This window comes from Polyergus mexicanus, unplaced genomic scaffold (genome assembly GCF_030449975.1).
Source record: "Polyergus mexicanus isolate NDT 795.1 unplaced genomic scaffold, iyPolMexi1.0 SCAF_73, whole genome shotgun sequence".
NCBI classification, from domain to species: Eukaryota; Metazoa; Arthropoda; class Insecta; order Hymenoptera; family Formicidae; genus Polyergus; species Polyergus mexicanus.
Genome location: NW_027223393.1, coordinates 26,890 through 43,578, shown reverse-complemented (window position 1 = coordinate 43,578; position 16,689 = coordinate 26,890).

Genomic DNA, 16,689 nt, shown 5'->3' with positions numbered 1-16,689 from the left:
TTTGTTTTTTCTCTTTTTTTAGTAATCGATATAAAAATGTGTGATGAATTGACTAAAAAACCTAAGCGAAGTTTTGCAGAAGCTTGGCTTAGTGATGATCGATACAAATTTTGGATACACAAAGTATCATCCGATGATAGTCTTTATTATTGTAGTATATGCAATAAAAATTTTTCATGTTCATCACGTGTTTCCAGGCATGCGGATTCTGCGTGTCATAAAAATAGTATTAAAGAAAATGTTTTATGTAATAATAATAACGAAAATTTACAAAATAAAAATACACAATATATAAAAACATTTAGACCACAATGGCTAGAAATAAACGAATTCAAATTATGGTTACGCGAAGTGCTAAATGATGCCAGTTCATTTTTTTGTTTGATTTGTAATAGATTAATTGCTGGCGGTCTATCACAAATATATCGACACGAAGAATTCACCATGCATAGAAAAAAATATGAAATAAGTAATATAGAAGCGAACAAATCGAACGAAGATTTGGATAAGCAAATTGATGAATCGCTTTTAACATTTAAGCAAAAAAAAATCAGCGGAAATACGATATGCCGCATTAATTACTGAAAAAAATATTCCTTATCAAACTGCAAAAGAGATTCTCAGCTTTTTTCAAGAGATAGGAAAAGATCCTAATGCGTTAAGAAGCATGAATATGGGTCGAGCTAAATATAAAAATATAATTTCCAATGTTTTGTGTCCCGTAGAAAACGAAAATATCGTTCAGAAGCTTCAGGAAACTAAATTCTGTTTTTATTGACGAAACGTCGAATATTTGCAATGAAAAATGGATGACATTTTTCGTACGATATGTTGATCCTAAGACATTAGATATTTGTTTACAGTTAGTCAAATTGATTAATATTGATGCGAGAGATTCTAGTGCTGAAAAGTTATTCCATGCATTTAAATGTGAAATATGGAAATTACAGATTCCCTTTTTAAATATTGTTGCTCTGTCATGCGACAATGCATCTGTAATGACAGGAAAACATTTATCATTTAAAACTAAGTTAAAAGAAACATTTATTAACATTTCCATGTTCATGTCATTCAGCTGCATTAGCTGCGCACGCTGCATGTGCGAAAATACCATCATTTTGTGACGAATTTCTAAAAAAGATATCTTCTTATATTAATAGCAGTCCGAAACGTTCGGCAATTTTTCAGAAGTTTTGCGATTGTTTTCAAGAAAAATATCGCAAAATTTTAAAATTAAGTGTAACGCGCTGGCTGTCTCACTACACATGTGTCGAAAGACTTCTCGAATCATGGGATACAATTAAACTTCTTCTGGAAGAAATGGTTGTAAGCGATAAAACAAAATCTGGAGAGTATCTTTTATTTATGATGGATAATTTAGAAATGAAAGCATATTTTCTTTTTCTTAAATATAATTTACATTTCTTTAACGCATTCAATGCATTTTTCCAATCTACAGAAACGAGAATTCATTTATTGCAGTTAAAATCAGCTAACTTCCTCTCCCAAATTTGCCAAAACTTTGTTTAAAAAGAATATTTAAAAGACGTAGTTACAGATATAAATTTTTCACACAAAGAAATTCAGAAAGACATAAATAAAATTTTTGTTGGATCAGAATCAATAATCTAACGATGGAAGGTCATGTGGATAATTATAACTATATAATTATAACCATTCGACAGAACTGTTTACAATTTTATATAACTGCTGCAGAAGAAATACGTAAAAGATTGCCTATTATGCATGATTTTTTGATAAAATTACAAGTTTTTGGACCATCTATATCTCTATTTGATGATAATAGAAAAACATCATTCCAGGATATTTCTTTCGTTGCGAGAACTCTCGGTGGCTTTGATGAAGAATCCTTAAGAAAAGAGTGGTTTGCATTACCAGCAGATTTAACTCCAGAAGAAAAACGGAATAAATCAAAATTAAATTTTGATGATATGTGGAAAGAGATCTTGCAGCGCCAATTGTCAAATAATGCTTACAAATATCCTACTTTGAGAAATATTTTGAGCGCTGTTCGATCACTTCCTAATTCAAATGCAGATCCAGAGAGAACATTTTCGATTTTAACTGATTTAAAATCCAAAGACGCAACAGAGTCTCTCCGACTTGTGTTAATGCCACTTGCGTAATAAAATATATATATATATATATATATATATATATATATACATACATACATACACACACATACGAGAAAATGATTATGTCCAATACACTTACAAAATGTATTGCCCTCTTTTCCGTAGTGTTTTTGCCTCCTGCAGTACTTTTCCAACTTGGACATAATCATTTTCTTTTATACTTGTTTTCTGTATTTACAGAAGTTATAATTTATTGAAATACAAGAAATACAAGAAAAATCGTTAGTAATCTATTTGAAGTTGAAGCAGTATCTTCACTTCGTAGTCCTGATTCGATTTTTTAAATTTAATATTTTTCGACGCAATATTGTGCCGCTTCTTTTTCGTAAGTAAAAATAATGAAAATATTTTTATATTTATTTTCAGTGAAATGGTATATTATTTTAAGACTCTTGATTTACTGCGAATTATTACTGCAAATCTATTATGAAATCATAACTACAGAAGTGAAAAATCCTCTAAAATTCTTCACATGCTAATACTTATTTTTGATAAAATAAACTAGTGAAGTATGGAGGAGGACTTCTTCAAAGGACTTCTTTTAATTAGTATAAAACTGCAAATTGTATTCAATTGCCATAAGGTCTATTTTAATTGAAAACATTCGTTGCATTTAGATTCAATTATATTGACATTTATTATAAATAAGAACCTATAAGAAATTCTTTACATGTTTCTTCAAAATATCAGATGCTATTCTCCTTTTTAATGTCATAATTTAACATGTTCGCAGTGATAATCATAAGTCTTAAAAAATATTATAAATTTGCAAGTTCTTGATGATTATCTTTAATTAAAAAAATTTTTTTTAGAAATTGTGTTCGTTTAAACATTCTTATCATGCCAAAAACTATACAATATTTATCAAAAAGAGGAAAAAAATCAATTGATAAATCGTGAAATATATAGTAATAGATATTCAAATACATTAGAATTAGAATACATTAGAAACATTTCGACTAATAGAGTTAAAGAAATCATTACTTCTAATAATACAAAAAAATTTAATAACACACTTAGTACTAGTACTTACACAATGTCCCAAAATAAAAACGAATGCAATGAATCGTCAATAGAAGCTCGATATAATGAAGAAAGCGACAATCTATTACAATGCAACATTCCTACATTAACAGATATAGACTCAGATACAGATTCAGATACAGATATAGATATAGATATAGATACAGATACAGATACAGATACAAATACATTAACAGATTGTCATTCTATTAATACTGATACTTTGTGGCAAGATTTACAAACATTAATTATAGAACATAATATTTCACATTATACTGCAAACAAATTATTGAAAATTCTTATATATTTTTAGAATTAATTCTTAGAAAACACGGTAATACAAATTTACCTTGTGACGTAAGGAGTTTAGTTGACACACCACGAAACATGTCTGTAAAAATTAAGGTAATGGGCGATGGCCATTATGCACATTTTGGTATTTTCTATGCTCTCGAGCGATCTATAAAAATATATTCCGAAATATATACCTTACCTTCCTTTGCGGTAGCGGGTTGGAATTCGTAAGTTTTTCCCGATCTGGTTCTCGTTGTGGAACCGGTGACAACGTTATTTATTGTGGGAATAAAAATATAATTAAACTGGATTATTAGAGACCTACTTTCGTTGCTGACCCTTAATTGGTAGATTGAGTAGGTTGACAAAACCTGTCCTTCGCTAAGATGTAACGCTGTGCGGGTGCCGGGTTGCACTGGAGACGACGCCAAGATGAGGACACTGATGTTGAACTGGTCACTCTTTTTCTAATTATGAATTTTTGCTCTTAATGCGCGCACACGAGACTAATTGCCCGGCACTGATTGAAGTCGACAGCAATGACTGAATGAATGAATCCATGAATGAATCTAAGAATACCCCAGTCTTACGAGTTCTTTCTTTTATATAACCCTTTTTTGAGGGCGTGTTCTAATTTTAAGAGTGGGATCTTTCAAAACTTTAACGAATTGAAATTATGCAAAAGTAGGGATTCTTCAAGATTTTAACCAATTAGAATCGTGCCAGTGTCCTCATTCGGCAGGGGGTATCTCCTATTTTCGTATTTTTACCCGTGCTGATCGTCGGTTGGTGAGTTCGATATTAGTTCAAAAGTTCCTTAAACATTAGTCTTTCCGGAGGACCCTTGCGCACATGATCTGATTAGAAAAGGATCTTACTTCCTTATAATTATTTTTGTCAACGTTGATGCAGCTGTGTTTATTACTTGTCCGTTAGAATATTATTATCAGTATTAATGCAGCTGAGTTTATTAAACATTTCGTTAAAAGTTCTTGTTATCTCGTTGTTCTTTCGCCGGAAATTCTATTGCAAGGGGTAGCTGTTATTTTTTATTTTTTACTTTATTTGTTATATACAGAGACCGGCATGGTTTCCATCACCGATTTCCTTGCGTCTTTTCCACAGATACTCGTGGATGTAGTTACTGACAAATGACAGTGTTTAAAAGAAACGTATGGCACAAGATGCTTTGTTTATTGAACGGTTCGTTCTTATCACCAACTGACGATCGTTACCGCAACGTCGCGGAAGAAAGGAATCGTGGAGTCGCCAGGACGTAACAATAGGGTGTCCGTTAAATAAGTATATATATGACTTTTAAGTTACTCTTATGAATTTTATGGTTGAACTTGTTCTGTTAATATCCCTTGAGTGTGTCTAACGAAAATACATTATTTATTAAAAAAAAAAATGTGCGGCTAGGACGTCACACCACCCCCCTTAAGTACAAATTTTGGATTAAAAGAATTTTATGGAGAAATTTGATCATCGAGTCGAGCACGCATGTGCCTAAACGAATATACTATAGGTACGGTGTGTGTTTTCGGCTGGCGCATTAGGTACTGTGTTTGTGTTTGCGTGTTCTGGTGGACTTTCAGGAATCGCATCCGGTTGCGGTCTGTGGTTGTGGTCTGTTTGCTAAGTACAATAATAAATGCGTAAAGGAACTCCAGACAGCTCCAAGTAGATGTAAGCTACAGCCGTACGCTGCATGTGATGCATAACCATGAATTAAGGTATTGAATACAATTTTTATTATCCTTATAATTATAAAAATGCCAAATACGCCGGCAGTCGCTGCGCCAAATGTGGTAAAGCCATTCCAAATTTTTGCTAAGGTATTATCGTAAATCTTATTCAGTGCTTCTTTGTCCAATAAATTTTGCGGTGATATGGCATCTGATGGTATAGTTTGGCCGGTGAATCCTCTAGCAATAGTATGTAATACAGCGCTTTTTTCCGCTGGGAACATAATGTGATCTTTTAAATTATCAAAGTCATCTTGAGTGTATATGCCACTAGTTGCCAAGGATTTCGGTGCCAAATACTTCCATGTTAATTTTGTCAATGGTTTAATAATATGTGGAGGGTTTGCCGTAGAGGGTATAAGATTAAATTGTAACCAAGTCTCGTCAATATTATAAAGGATAGGTAACAAAGGATTACAGTCTCGTAGTGTATTTTGTTTTGTCAATATGCGTGATTTGGGCATCATGTATAGCGAAGCATTACGGAATGTGACCGGTAATTCGGTATGGCATGTGTCGGTTTTTCTGAGCGTTACATCTATTGGTATACATTTTATTACATGGATTACTTTTCCTGCAGTCACTGTCATGTAACCAGGAGATTTCATGAGCCGGTATGCAAATTCATCTGATAAGATAGCTGCAAGTGACAGTGTGTTTTGTATCACTTGTTTCTATAATTCACATTTTTGCAGGATTACGTCCTGGTGTAAGGAGGTTATTTGGCTTCTTATATATTTTTCGACGTATACAAATTTTGAATTTGCATAAGTAAACATGTCGAGGTTAGTAATGGTAGTCCTCGATTTAGTTTTAAAAACGTTCCCTTTTTGTGTCTCGAAAATAAACAATTTAGGATGTTCTATCCCGTATAAGGTGTATCCACAAATGGTGTGTCTGCGTGTAAGTGTGAGAGCAAAAGTTGTGTCTTGTGTCTCCAGAAAGAACATGGTAGTATTGTGCGCGTCCTGAAATCCTTGGAATTTGATAGCGTTTCTTTCATATAATATATCATAATTTTCGAATCCATACGCGGTGGTAGGAAGGCTTTCCCAAAATAAATATCTATCGTCGGAATCCACCCACGTTTCGTCACCTAGATCACAAACGGTTCCCGATTTCAAAATTACTTTGCCCGTGTTTAATTTGACTGGTACGTATGAATCTTTTAATGAAATTTTTATAGTGGCTTGTACGACTACATCATCCCAAGTGCCGTAGTAATCGGAATATTGAATTCCTTTGCATGCACCGCCCACGTTTATTTTTCCCGCAAGTGTAACGCTTCGGTAATACGTGTGATTTGATTTTAGTCCGTCTATTATTTCTGTATTTCCTACTTTCAAGAATTCTTCTCGGTGCATTTGCATACATCTGCTACGAGAGGTTTCCTGAAGGTAGCTAGCATAACCGTTGTGAACGGCGGAAACGTGCGAGTGCATGCCGCAGTGATATATAGTACGCATTATCTTTATTTTACATTGAATAATTTGTGTTTGCGCATAGTTAGATAATTGTAGAAGTTGTATGTATGTGTTTGTAGTCGCAGGTATATCTATGTTTAAATCGCATTCGCCAGACCTTAATAACGATACTGTGGTGACGTTTAAGTACGCTCCTCCGCAGTCGTACGCTATTATAGCTGATGTGCCAGAGAGCAATGTTGTAAGTAGAAGTAGTGGAACGTAGTAAACCTTTAAAATAATAATAATATAATTAGTATATGAACGGTTATATGTTGTGTTATTAAAATATAGTAAAGTGTGTGTGTATACAGGGTGTTTCAGAACAACCTTCCATCCTTAAAATGACGTATTCCTGATACGATTCTAAGACGATTTTTCCTTTACCAAAATTTGAATTGAAGCGTAATTTTTGAGTTATAAGCAAAAATAGTTAGCAAATCACGTGTCGAGTACAGAAGGCAGCCAGGAGCGACGCAACGCGCCGCAACTGACCGTCCGACGTGTGACTACCACGCATGAGTCGCTAACTATTTTATTTTATAACAAAATTATGCTTTAAATAAAATTTTGGTAAAGAAGAAAATGTCTTAGAATTACGCCAGGAATATGTATTTAAAATAACGTCACTTTAGCGAAAGTTGTTCCGGATCGCCGCTCGTCGGATGCTGCGATCAGCTGATTGCTACACGCGATGTGTGTATGGTGGAATGTGTGTGTAAAAGGAAGGGAGACACAGATAGATAGATAGATAGAGAGAGAGAGAGAGAGAGAGAGAGAGAGAGAGGATGAGGAACGGAAGGAGGGAATGAGAGAGAGACGATTATACAGACGCACGCACGTACGCATACACTTTTTTTCTCGCCCTCTTTCTCTCTTTTACATAACACTTATACACTCTCTCATTCGGTCACTCATTCACAAACTCACTCACTCACCTGCTCACTCACAGCGTAGCGAATCTTCATACTACGTATTATCGTTAACTGCTGCACGATTATTATTTAGCGACGGACCGCGGAGACTGCGCGATCACATTGTTACGTTGCCTAGCGATGCGAGAAACGCGACATGTACCGTGCAAGTTGCGACGTGCGTGTGGCGCGTGGCGCGTGATTGACGCGAGATAAGACGATTTCAAAATAATAATTATTTAGAAATAGTTATAATTTTTATTAATAAGTAATTTTTTTAAGTAAGTCATTATAGGTTTCATGTTTTCTACTGCATTCGTAATGCGACGGTTTTAGAAGATCGTTCGTCTTATCTCGCGTCAATCACGCGCCACGCGTCACACTCACGTCGCCACTTGCACGGTACATGTCGCGTTTCTCGCATCGCTAGGCAACGTAACAATGTGATCGCGCAGTCTCCGCGGTCCGTCGCTAAATAATAATCGTGCAGCAGTTAACGATAATACGTAGTATGAAGATTCGCTACGCTGTGAGTGAGCAGGTGAGTGAGTGAGTTTGTGAATGAGTGACCGAATGAGAGAGTGTATAAGTGTTGTGTAAAAGAGAGAAAGAGGGCGAGAAAAAAAGTGTATGCGTACGTGCGTGCGTCTGTATAATCGTCTCTCCCTCATTCCCTCGTTCCTCATCCTCTCTCTCTCTCTCTCTCTCTCTCTCTCTCTCTCTCTCTCTCTCTCTCTCTCTCTCTATCTGTCTCTTCCTTCCTTTTACGCACACACTCCACCATACACACATCGCGTGTAGCAATCAGCTGATCGCAGCATCCGACGAGCGGCGATTCGGAACAACTTTCGCTAAAGTGACGTTATTTTAAATACATATTCCTGACGTAATTTTAAGACATTTTTTTCTTTACCAAAATTTTATTTAAAGCATAATTTTATGTTATAAGGTAAAGTAGCGACTCATGCGGTGGTAATCACGCATCGGACGGTCAGCTGCGGCGCGTTGCGCCGCTCCTGCCTGCCTTCTGTACTCGACGCATGATTTGCTAACTATTTTTGCTTATAACTCAAAAATTACGCTTTAATTCAAATTTTGGTAAAGGAAAAATCGTCTTAGAATCGTATCAGGAATACGTCATTTTAAGGATGGAAGGTTGTTCTGAAACACCCTGTATAGCAAAATTACATATAATTTTTTAAGTTTTCTGGATCCGGAGGTCCAGGCTGCAATTACAATATTTTCTTTTCGCTTTCTTTCATCCCGGATCGATATAATATGTGCCTTTGCACAGCTTTAATTTATTTTCATGAACCACCCGCGTGGTTTTCCTCTGAAGTCTATTCTTACGTTATTCATGGGCAGCATTTCTATTATTTTGTAAGGTCCTGTATATTGGCTATCAAATTTGCTCTTCATAGATTCTTTTAAAAGATAGACTCTATCGTCAACTTTGAATTTTTGCGTATTAATCTTTTTGTCATAATATTTCTTACTTGTTTCTTTGGACCTTATTAAATTTTGTTTTGCTAATTCCTGAGATGATTTCAATGTATCAAAAAGGTTGGTAAGATAATCTTGGTATGGGAGTTCCGTTACTTCCTCAGGAATTACAAAGGACGAGGGTGCCCTGGGGAGGTGTCCGAAGACTAGGGTATAAGATGTGTTATTAGTACTTTCATGCGCAGATGTATTGTAGGTAAACATAGCGGGTCGAATGTGCTCATCCCATTCGCTATTCTGATTAGTATACATTTTTAGGTATTCAGTTAAAACGTGATGAGATCTATAGAACCATTTGTTTGTGGATGATATGCGGTAGCGCGATATTGCCTAATCTTGAAATAATTTGCAATCATTTTTATTAGGGATGTGAAGAAAATGGGAGTTGGTCCGTTAGTAAAGCTTTAGGGGCTCCGTATATACAAATAAAATCTTTGATAAATGCTTCAACTATAGAAAGAGAGTCGGCAGTCTGCATAGGGGAGACAACTGAATATTTAGTTAAAAGATCTTGGATGGTAAGTATGTAAGAGTTATTTCTACTGGTGGTTGGTAGTGGTCCCACAACGTCCATAGAAATTTTATTAAAAGCGGCTCCAGGAGTATCGGTTATTAGCATTGGTTGCTTTGTTTTTATTCTAGTTAGTTTCTTAATTTGGCAATTTCTGCAGTTTTTAATGTATTCTTGTATGTCCCTTTTCATTGTCGACCAGTAATAATTTTGCCGAATTCTGTGATACGTTCTGTTTACTACTTTATAGCCTCCTATTTTGGTTGCATGCTTTTCGTATATTATGTTCTGCCTCTCGTGCAGGTCGGGGCATCGTATTAGGGATTTACAAATGGTTATTGTTAGCGATAGGTCCGAGAGAAATTTTTTCAAATTTTTATATACAAAAATCCAAGTATGGCATCGTACAAGTCGCTCTGTGCCATACTGATCGAGTTTAAGTTTAGCTCTGTTATTGCGTCACGCAACGACCTAATACAATTTATAATATCTTTATATTCTGTTGGGGTTTTATCGTCTATTTTCATAGGGATATTTATTAAAAATTTACCGTTATTCAAATTAGTCATGCGCGCTCTTGTGAAGGTTAAGTCTTCATAATCTGGAAGCTTGTTTTCCTTTTTATAATCTTTGGATCCTTTGTCAAATGCAGTTCCGTTAAGGTTGGTAAAAACAGTATTGCCACCGGTCTAAAAGATCTTGTCCCTGCTAACCCAAAACAAAATCCCTACTTTTCCCTATGCTTTGTTTTTTTTATAATGATTTTTATATGATACAATTGGTCTAACCACCAAAACTGTGTAATTTGATTGGTATAAGTTACTGTAGTACGGATTGGTTTTAGTTACATAAAACATATAGAAGTTTTTTGAAGAAATAAACATTTATTTTATGTATCAAACACAATAGAAATAAGACATAATAATGACAAACATAATAATAAAATAAAATATACATTTTTATTTATTAAACAAAATAATAATAATTTGAATTGTTTCATTCAACAAAAGTAAATAATAATAATTTGGCGATTAAATAGGTTTTTAAAATCTTATTCGTTATCTGACTTCACAAAAATATAGTCTTCTTGAATTGTGTTATTATTTTCCTAATTTTTATACGCATAAACATTTTTGTTATAATCGCGTATTAACTTTTTATCTATTGGAAACGTCATACAATTTTAATTACAATTTTTCATATTAATTTTTACGCGAAGTAAAGCGCTTATTGTTGAACTTGTGAGTTGATTTCGTTTTTTGGTTTTTCTATCTGAACACATAGAGAACACTCTTTCTACATCTGCATTAGAATGCGGCAAAGCCAAAACAATATCTGCAAGTTTGCATATATTTCTAAAATAATATTCATTATTGAAATTTTTTATATTTCTTAATTTTGTCCAAAATTCAAAAATATCTAGATTTTCTAGAAGTCTTCTCTTGATTTAAAAAATATGAGCTTATCAATTCATACTCCTGTAAAACTTTAAAAATATCAAGAATATCACAATATTTATCACATAAATTAGTAATAGAAACTTTTTGATTTAAACACATTTTGGGAATAATAAATCGAAATTCACTTAAAATTTTATCTTTTAATGGTAAGGGGTTTAACGGCTTGTTCTATAGAAACTTGGTAGAATTTTATACATTTAGTTTTAAACACAGTAATGTCAACATTCTTACAATCTTTTAAAGTTTCTAATGCTTGTATTCCTATATTAATTTGTTCAAGTGAAAGTAAATTATATGGATGATAAATATTAATATCACAAAAATTTTCTTCCTTAATAATATCTGGTTTTAAAAAATTGATACATAAAAGTTTCACAAATCTTTGAGATTCTGATAAAATATATGGAATTAAAATTTTGTCTGACTGAAATAATATATTGAAATTATTAAAAATAGGCAACACATGTTGCAAGAATTGCAGATAAGCCTTAGTAAAAGGATTGTTTAATTCATTTAAAATAAAATCAGCATTTGGATTTCGTTCTTCAACTGAAGCTAACAAAAATACTTGTTGCAATACATTCCATTGCTCCAGAACTCTCTGGACAATATTTAAAAGAGCAAGCCAACGAGTTTTGCTTGGATTAATAATTTTATGTTTTTGTGATTGAAAATATTCTTGTAATTCTACCAAAATAGCCTGACGTTTGGGACTTTTAGAGAAATAAGTATATAAAGAATGCATTAATCCCTCTACATTTGTAGGTAGCTGTTCAGCCGGTGCGCTTGCCATTAAATGTGTTGAATGACAGATACAACCTAAGATAAATATGTTTTTATTCACAGATAGTAAGTGACAAAGCTATTATTTTTATCCAACATTACATTGGCATTATCACTGCAAAAGCCTACTATATTTTTTATATCTAAATTAAAGTTCTTTGACAGTCATGAAAACTGTTAAATAAGTTTTTTCCAGTGGCCCCGTTTGTACTCAATTTTATATAATCTAATAACTGTATCTTAATGTTGCTATCATTACAATATTTGACAAAAATGCATAAATTTTTATCCGAATCAGTGCTCTCATCAACAAAGACAGAAAAATGTTTATTTTTCATTTCATTGCTAATATTATACTTTATGTTTTCTGCTATAACATTTTTCACAATTGATGTACATTTGGTTCGATGAACTTTGATTTCTTTAAAAAGTGGATCATTTTTAAAAATAAGTTTATTGATACTAATGATATGTTCCATTGCTCCAAAACTTAAATTATGCTCAGCTGCCAGCAGAGCATATCTGATTTCTGCTTCTATTTTCTCAGTAGAATCTTTTTTAACAAATATATTATCTATATTTTTAATAGTTTGCTGACTTTTAATATTTCTTTGATGAAGAGCTGTATTCATATGTTTTTGTATCTCACTTTTTCCTGCAGATAAAATTTTGTTGCAAGCTAAACATTTTACTTTGTATTTATCGTCTTCAACATTCGCAAGCCATGCAGCATCCTTAAATTCTTCTTTCCATCTTGGACAAAACGCTTGTCGCCTCCATTTAACCTTAGCTTTTTTTATTGGAATGCTACTATCATTATTACTGCTATTTTTGTTCATTTTTCTGCAAAAATGAAAAAGTAAAATTATAATGCTAACCTCAAATCTTAAGTTAATACTCATGCATTAAAATAAATTAAATATTGTAATTATTGACATTTGCTATGATGCTTACGATGGTATGGTACGACAATTGTAGACGAGATTTTCATTAGAGAAATTTGACAATAGCCAGGACTTCAGGATTTGTATATATATCAATTTTTTCTAAGTCACTTATACATACAATAACTTATATATACACAATATTTATGACTATGATAGATATAAACGTTTGTCTCATTCTTTGCTATTAAATCGAAAACTGCGATGCTAATGAAAAACTGTAAAAAAAACGTTACGTAACATCACACCGACATAGACAAAATTAGACAAGTTATTTATAAGATGCGTTGAAAAAGGACGACTAAGTTCCAGTCTACAATAAGTGTTTTAAGTTCTAAGCCGTAAGAAATTGACCAATCACGATTGATTATTCTCCTCACCGTATCGCCATACGCGCCATGGGACGTCACCCTAAGAATAATCTCATCTCTAAGAAAAATCTCTACATTTTGATCAATTTTCATTTATCTGTCCCTACGCTTATTTTGCTTATAAAAATCCCTATAAATAGGGAAAAATCCCTACCAGTGGCAACACTGGCTAAAAATGACATGATGATCCTTTTTAGTAAGTAAGAAGTCGCGAGTGTCGTTTATTTGGAAAAGGTTTTCGTTGTCTGAAGACCTTGGTTGAGGGGATTCTAATTCAGTTTGATCCGTCGCACTCTCAGAATTTTCGTCCGTCATTATTGATTCGTTGTCATCGGATCTTATTGTTTGGTTATCTAAATTTATTTCTCTCTCTGGGTTTATTGTATCGGAAAATGGGAATTGTGGTTCGTTATTAGCAATTGCGGGAGGGGTTAGCAAAGCATCTTCAGTTAGATCTCCAATAGTTACTCGTTGGTGCGGGTTAGCAATGGTCAATGGATTGTCACATCTCAGTATTCGAAGTTAATAAAAAAAAAATTAAATCTAAATTACTAATGCAAAGCAATTTTCTAAACGTGACTATATTAATTTTATAATAATAGTAAATTAGAATTTACTTATTTAAATTGAATAAAATATTTATGCCTTTTAGATGTTTTATTTCTTTTCGGTCACCCTGCATTCACCGGGTCTACCGGGGACCAGAAGGTTGATAACTTGTCGGTATAAGGCGGTAACTTACTTAGGAAGATACGTCGTTATGTCGGATTCCTCCTGCGGCGATCCGTTCGACGTTGAATATCGATATGTGCGCCCTTTAATTATAATAATGAAGGCTGATGTTGGATAAATGGGTAGCCGGAACGTAGAAATAATTGTAGAGGCGCAATATAGTAGAATATAACACTTTATTTAAATTTGAATGTAGTATGCTAATATTACTGGCGTTATGCTAACGTCAGGAATACTCAAGAGTATATAAAATAAGTCTCTTAAGACTATGCAAGAGTTTGACGACGCGGAACGCCGGATTACTATATGCTTTACACGGTGATTCGGAGCTCAAAGTAGTAACGTGTTAACAGGTCGATAATTCGAATAGTAATGCTGTGTTAGTCGTTTGACTTCCCGAATAGTAATGTTGGATGTCGAGTTCGCACTGAGCTCCTCCGGTCTTCAGGTGCTGGTGGGGAGCTGCTACAGTGGGAGCGCCTCTTTGTGCAAGGTGGGATATCCTTCCTATGCTCTTCCTTCAGTCTTCTAAATGTTGGCGGGAGATTCATGGGCGGGGCAGTGGCAAGTGGGAGCGCCGTTGGTAGGGATCTCTGAGTTATACGGGGACTTTCCCGTGCGAGAAGAACAGCTACAATGTTGCCTCACCGCATTCCAACTTGTTTGTCTGGCTTAATCATATCGAGCGGGCGGATAAGAATATTGATCGACGGTTAATCCGCATATCATGCACAGTCTAAGACTCTTATAAAACTCTTAAAAATATTACATGAATGAAATATTATTTCTTATTCCTAATTCCTTACCGTTATTTATATTATTAATACGCGACGCAGTGTTATAAAATATGCGCTTGCAGTATACAACTCTTAAAATTAATATGAATATAAAAATTCTTAAAGTTAATACAAATGTGTATAAGGAGTATAAAAATTCGTAATACTAAGGCATATGTGAGCTCTTAACTTATTAAAGCCTTTTACCGTCTATCCCGTCTCGCAATATGTACATACGGGATACGCATTCGTATTCTTACAATGAAATATAAAATTATTATTTTCTTTTTACAATTCTTATTTCCTATTTCTTGATATAAAATCTTATGCTATTTAGAGCTAACGTGTGCGTGTATAATGTTGGAGTTGCAATAATTAAAGTCTTTTATGTTTAGTGTGTGTTATGGCATATATATGAACTGTCTTTCATACAAATGTATATCTGTATATGTTTTTGGCTAATGAATTTTAAGAAATGATTTTTGGCAGGATTATTGTGCAAAATCTCTAGATTCTATGTATACAGAGTTTAGACTTATGTATATGTTTAAAGTATGTATAGGGCTTTTAATTTATGCTGAATTTTATGTTAGAATTTCGGCGTTTCTTATAATGCTCGTATAAAATTTTAAACTATCTGAGACGTCTAAATTTTAATGGTCATGCTACGCAAATGTCCAATTAATATACGTGCGTGCGTACATTTGTAATATTTTATGTTAATGCACAGATATAAGCGACGAAAGTTCCAGGTTCCCAAAGTACCCGTTACGTATATATATATATATATATATATATATATATATATATATATATATATATTGTCGTAACCCGACCAATTTCTTAATATATTAAAGAATAAAACAATAAAGTGACACAGAAAAGTGTAAGAAAGAGCTGAGTAAAGCAAAGAATTAAAATTAGAAAAGAGATCAAGGAAAATTAGGAAAGAGTAAAGTAATAAAAGAATATTAATAAAATAAAAGTAAGATACGTCAGACAAATTAGCCATGGAGCTATACGAATCAATGATGGAAGGACGACATCATACAGTAGATAATAAACGCGCAATAATGGAAATAATACAACAAGCCTTAGAGAATTTCCAGATTGCAGGACGAAATTAAAACAATTGTTCGATCGCGAGGATATGCTACGTTGCAAGAAGCAATAGCAGCGGCCAGCGCGGAAGAAAAGGTTAAAGAACCATCCGCGACCGGTACGCGAAGCAAAATAAATTTCACACCGACCTATAAACAAGAAAATAAAATAAACGTGCAATGTCAAAAATGCGGGAAAATTGGGCATTATGACTGAGATTGTCGAACTACCCGATACGCAAATCGATTCTCATTGCCGAAACCCGATAGACAACCTCGCGTAAATACGGTAAATAAATATTGCCACTATTGCAAGAAATCCGGACATGATCGCGAAGAATGTTGGTTATTACACGGACGACCCAATAGAGATCAATCGAGCCGAATCAAACAATATAATTCGCGACCGGAAAATAAAAACCGCAAGAATAGCGAGCAAGGAAAAAAAAATTTAACTCCACGCAAAGTAGCGATGAGGAGGAAAGGAACGAAAGAAAATCGCACCGACCGGCAATGGAATACCAAGTATCACACTTCAAAAATACGCCGCATATACAGACAGGATTGGACCTCGTCACATTACCAATGCGAGAAGCGAAACGCGAAAAAATAAATTTACTATTCGATACAGGAGCCGCAATATCATTAATTAAAGTGAAACATTTAAAAGGCGAAACGTTAATAGAAGAAGAAAAAATAACGCTCACCGGCGTAACGGGACATAAGATATGTACACTTGGAAAATTTAAGGCGACAATAACTCTGAGAGAGCGCCGAATTAAGCACACTATGTACGTTGTTAAGGATGATTTTCCGATAGAATATGACGGAATACTAGGAGTTGATTTCCTACGAAAACATCAAGCCACTTGCAATTATAAAACAAAACAATTAAAGGTAGGACAGCA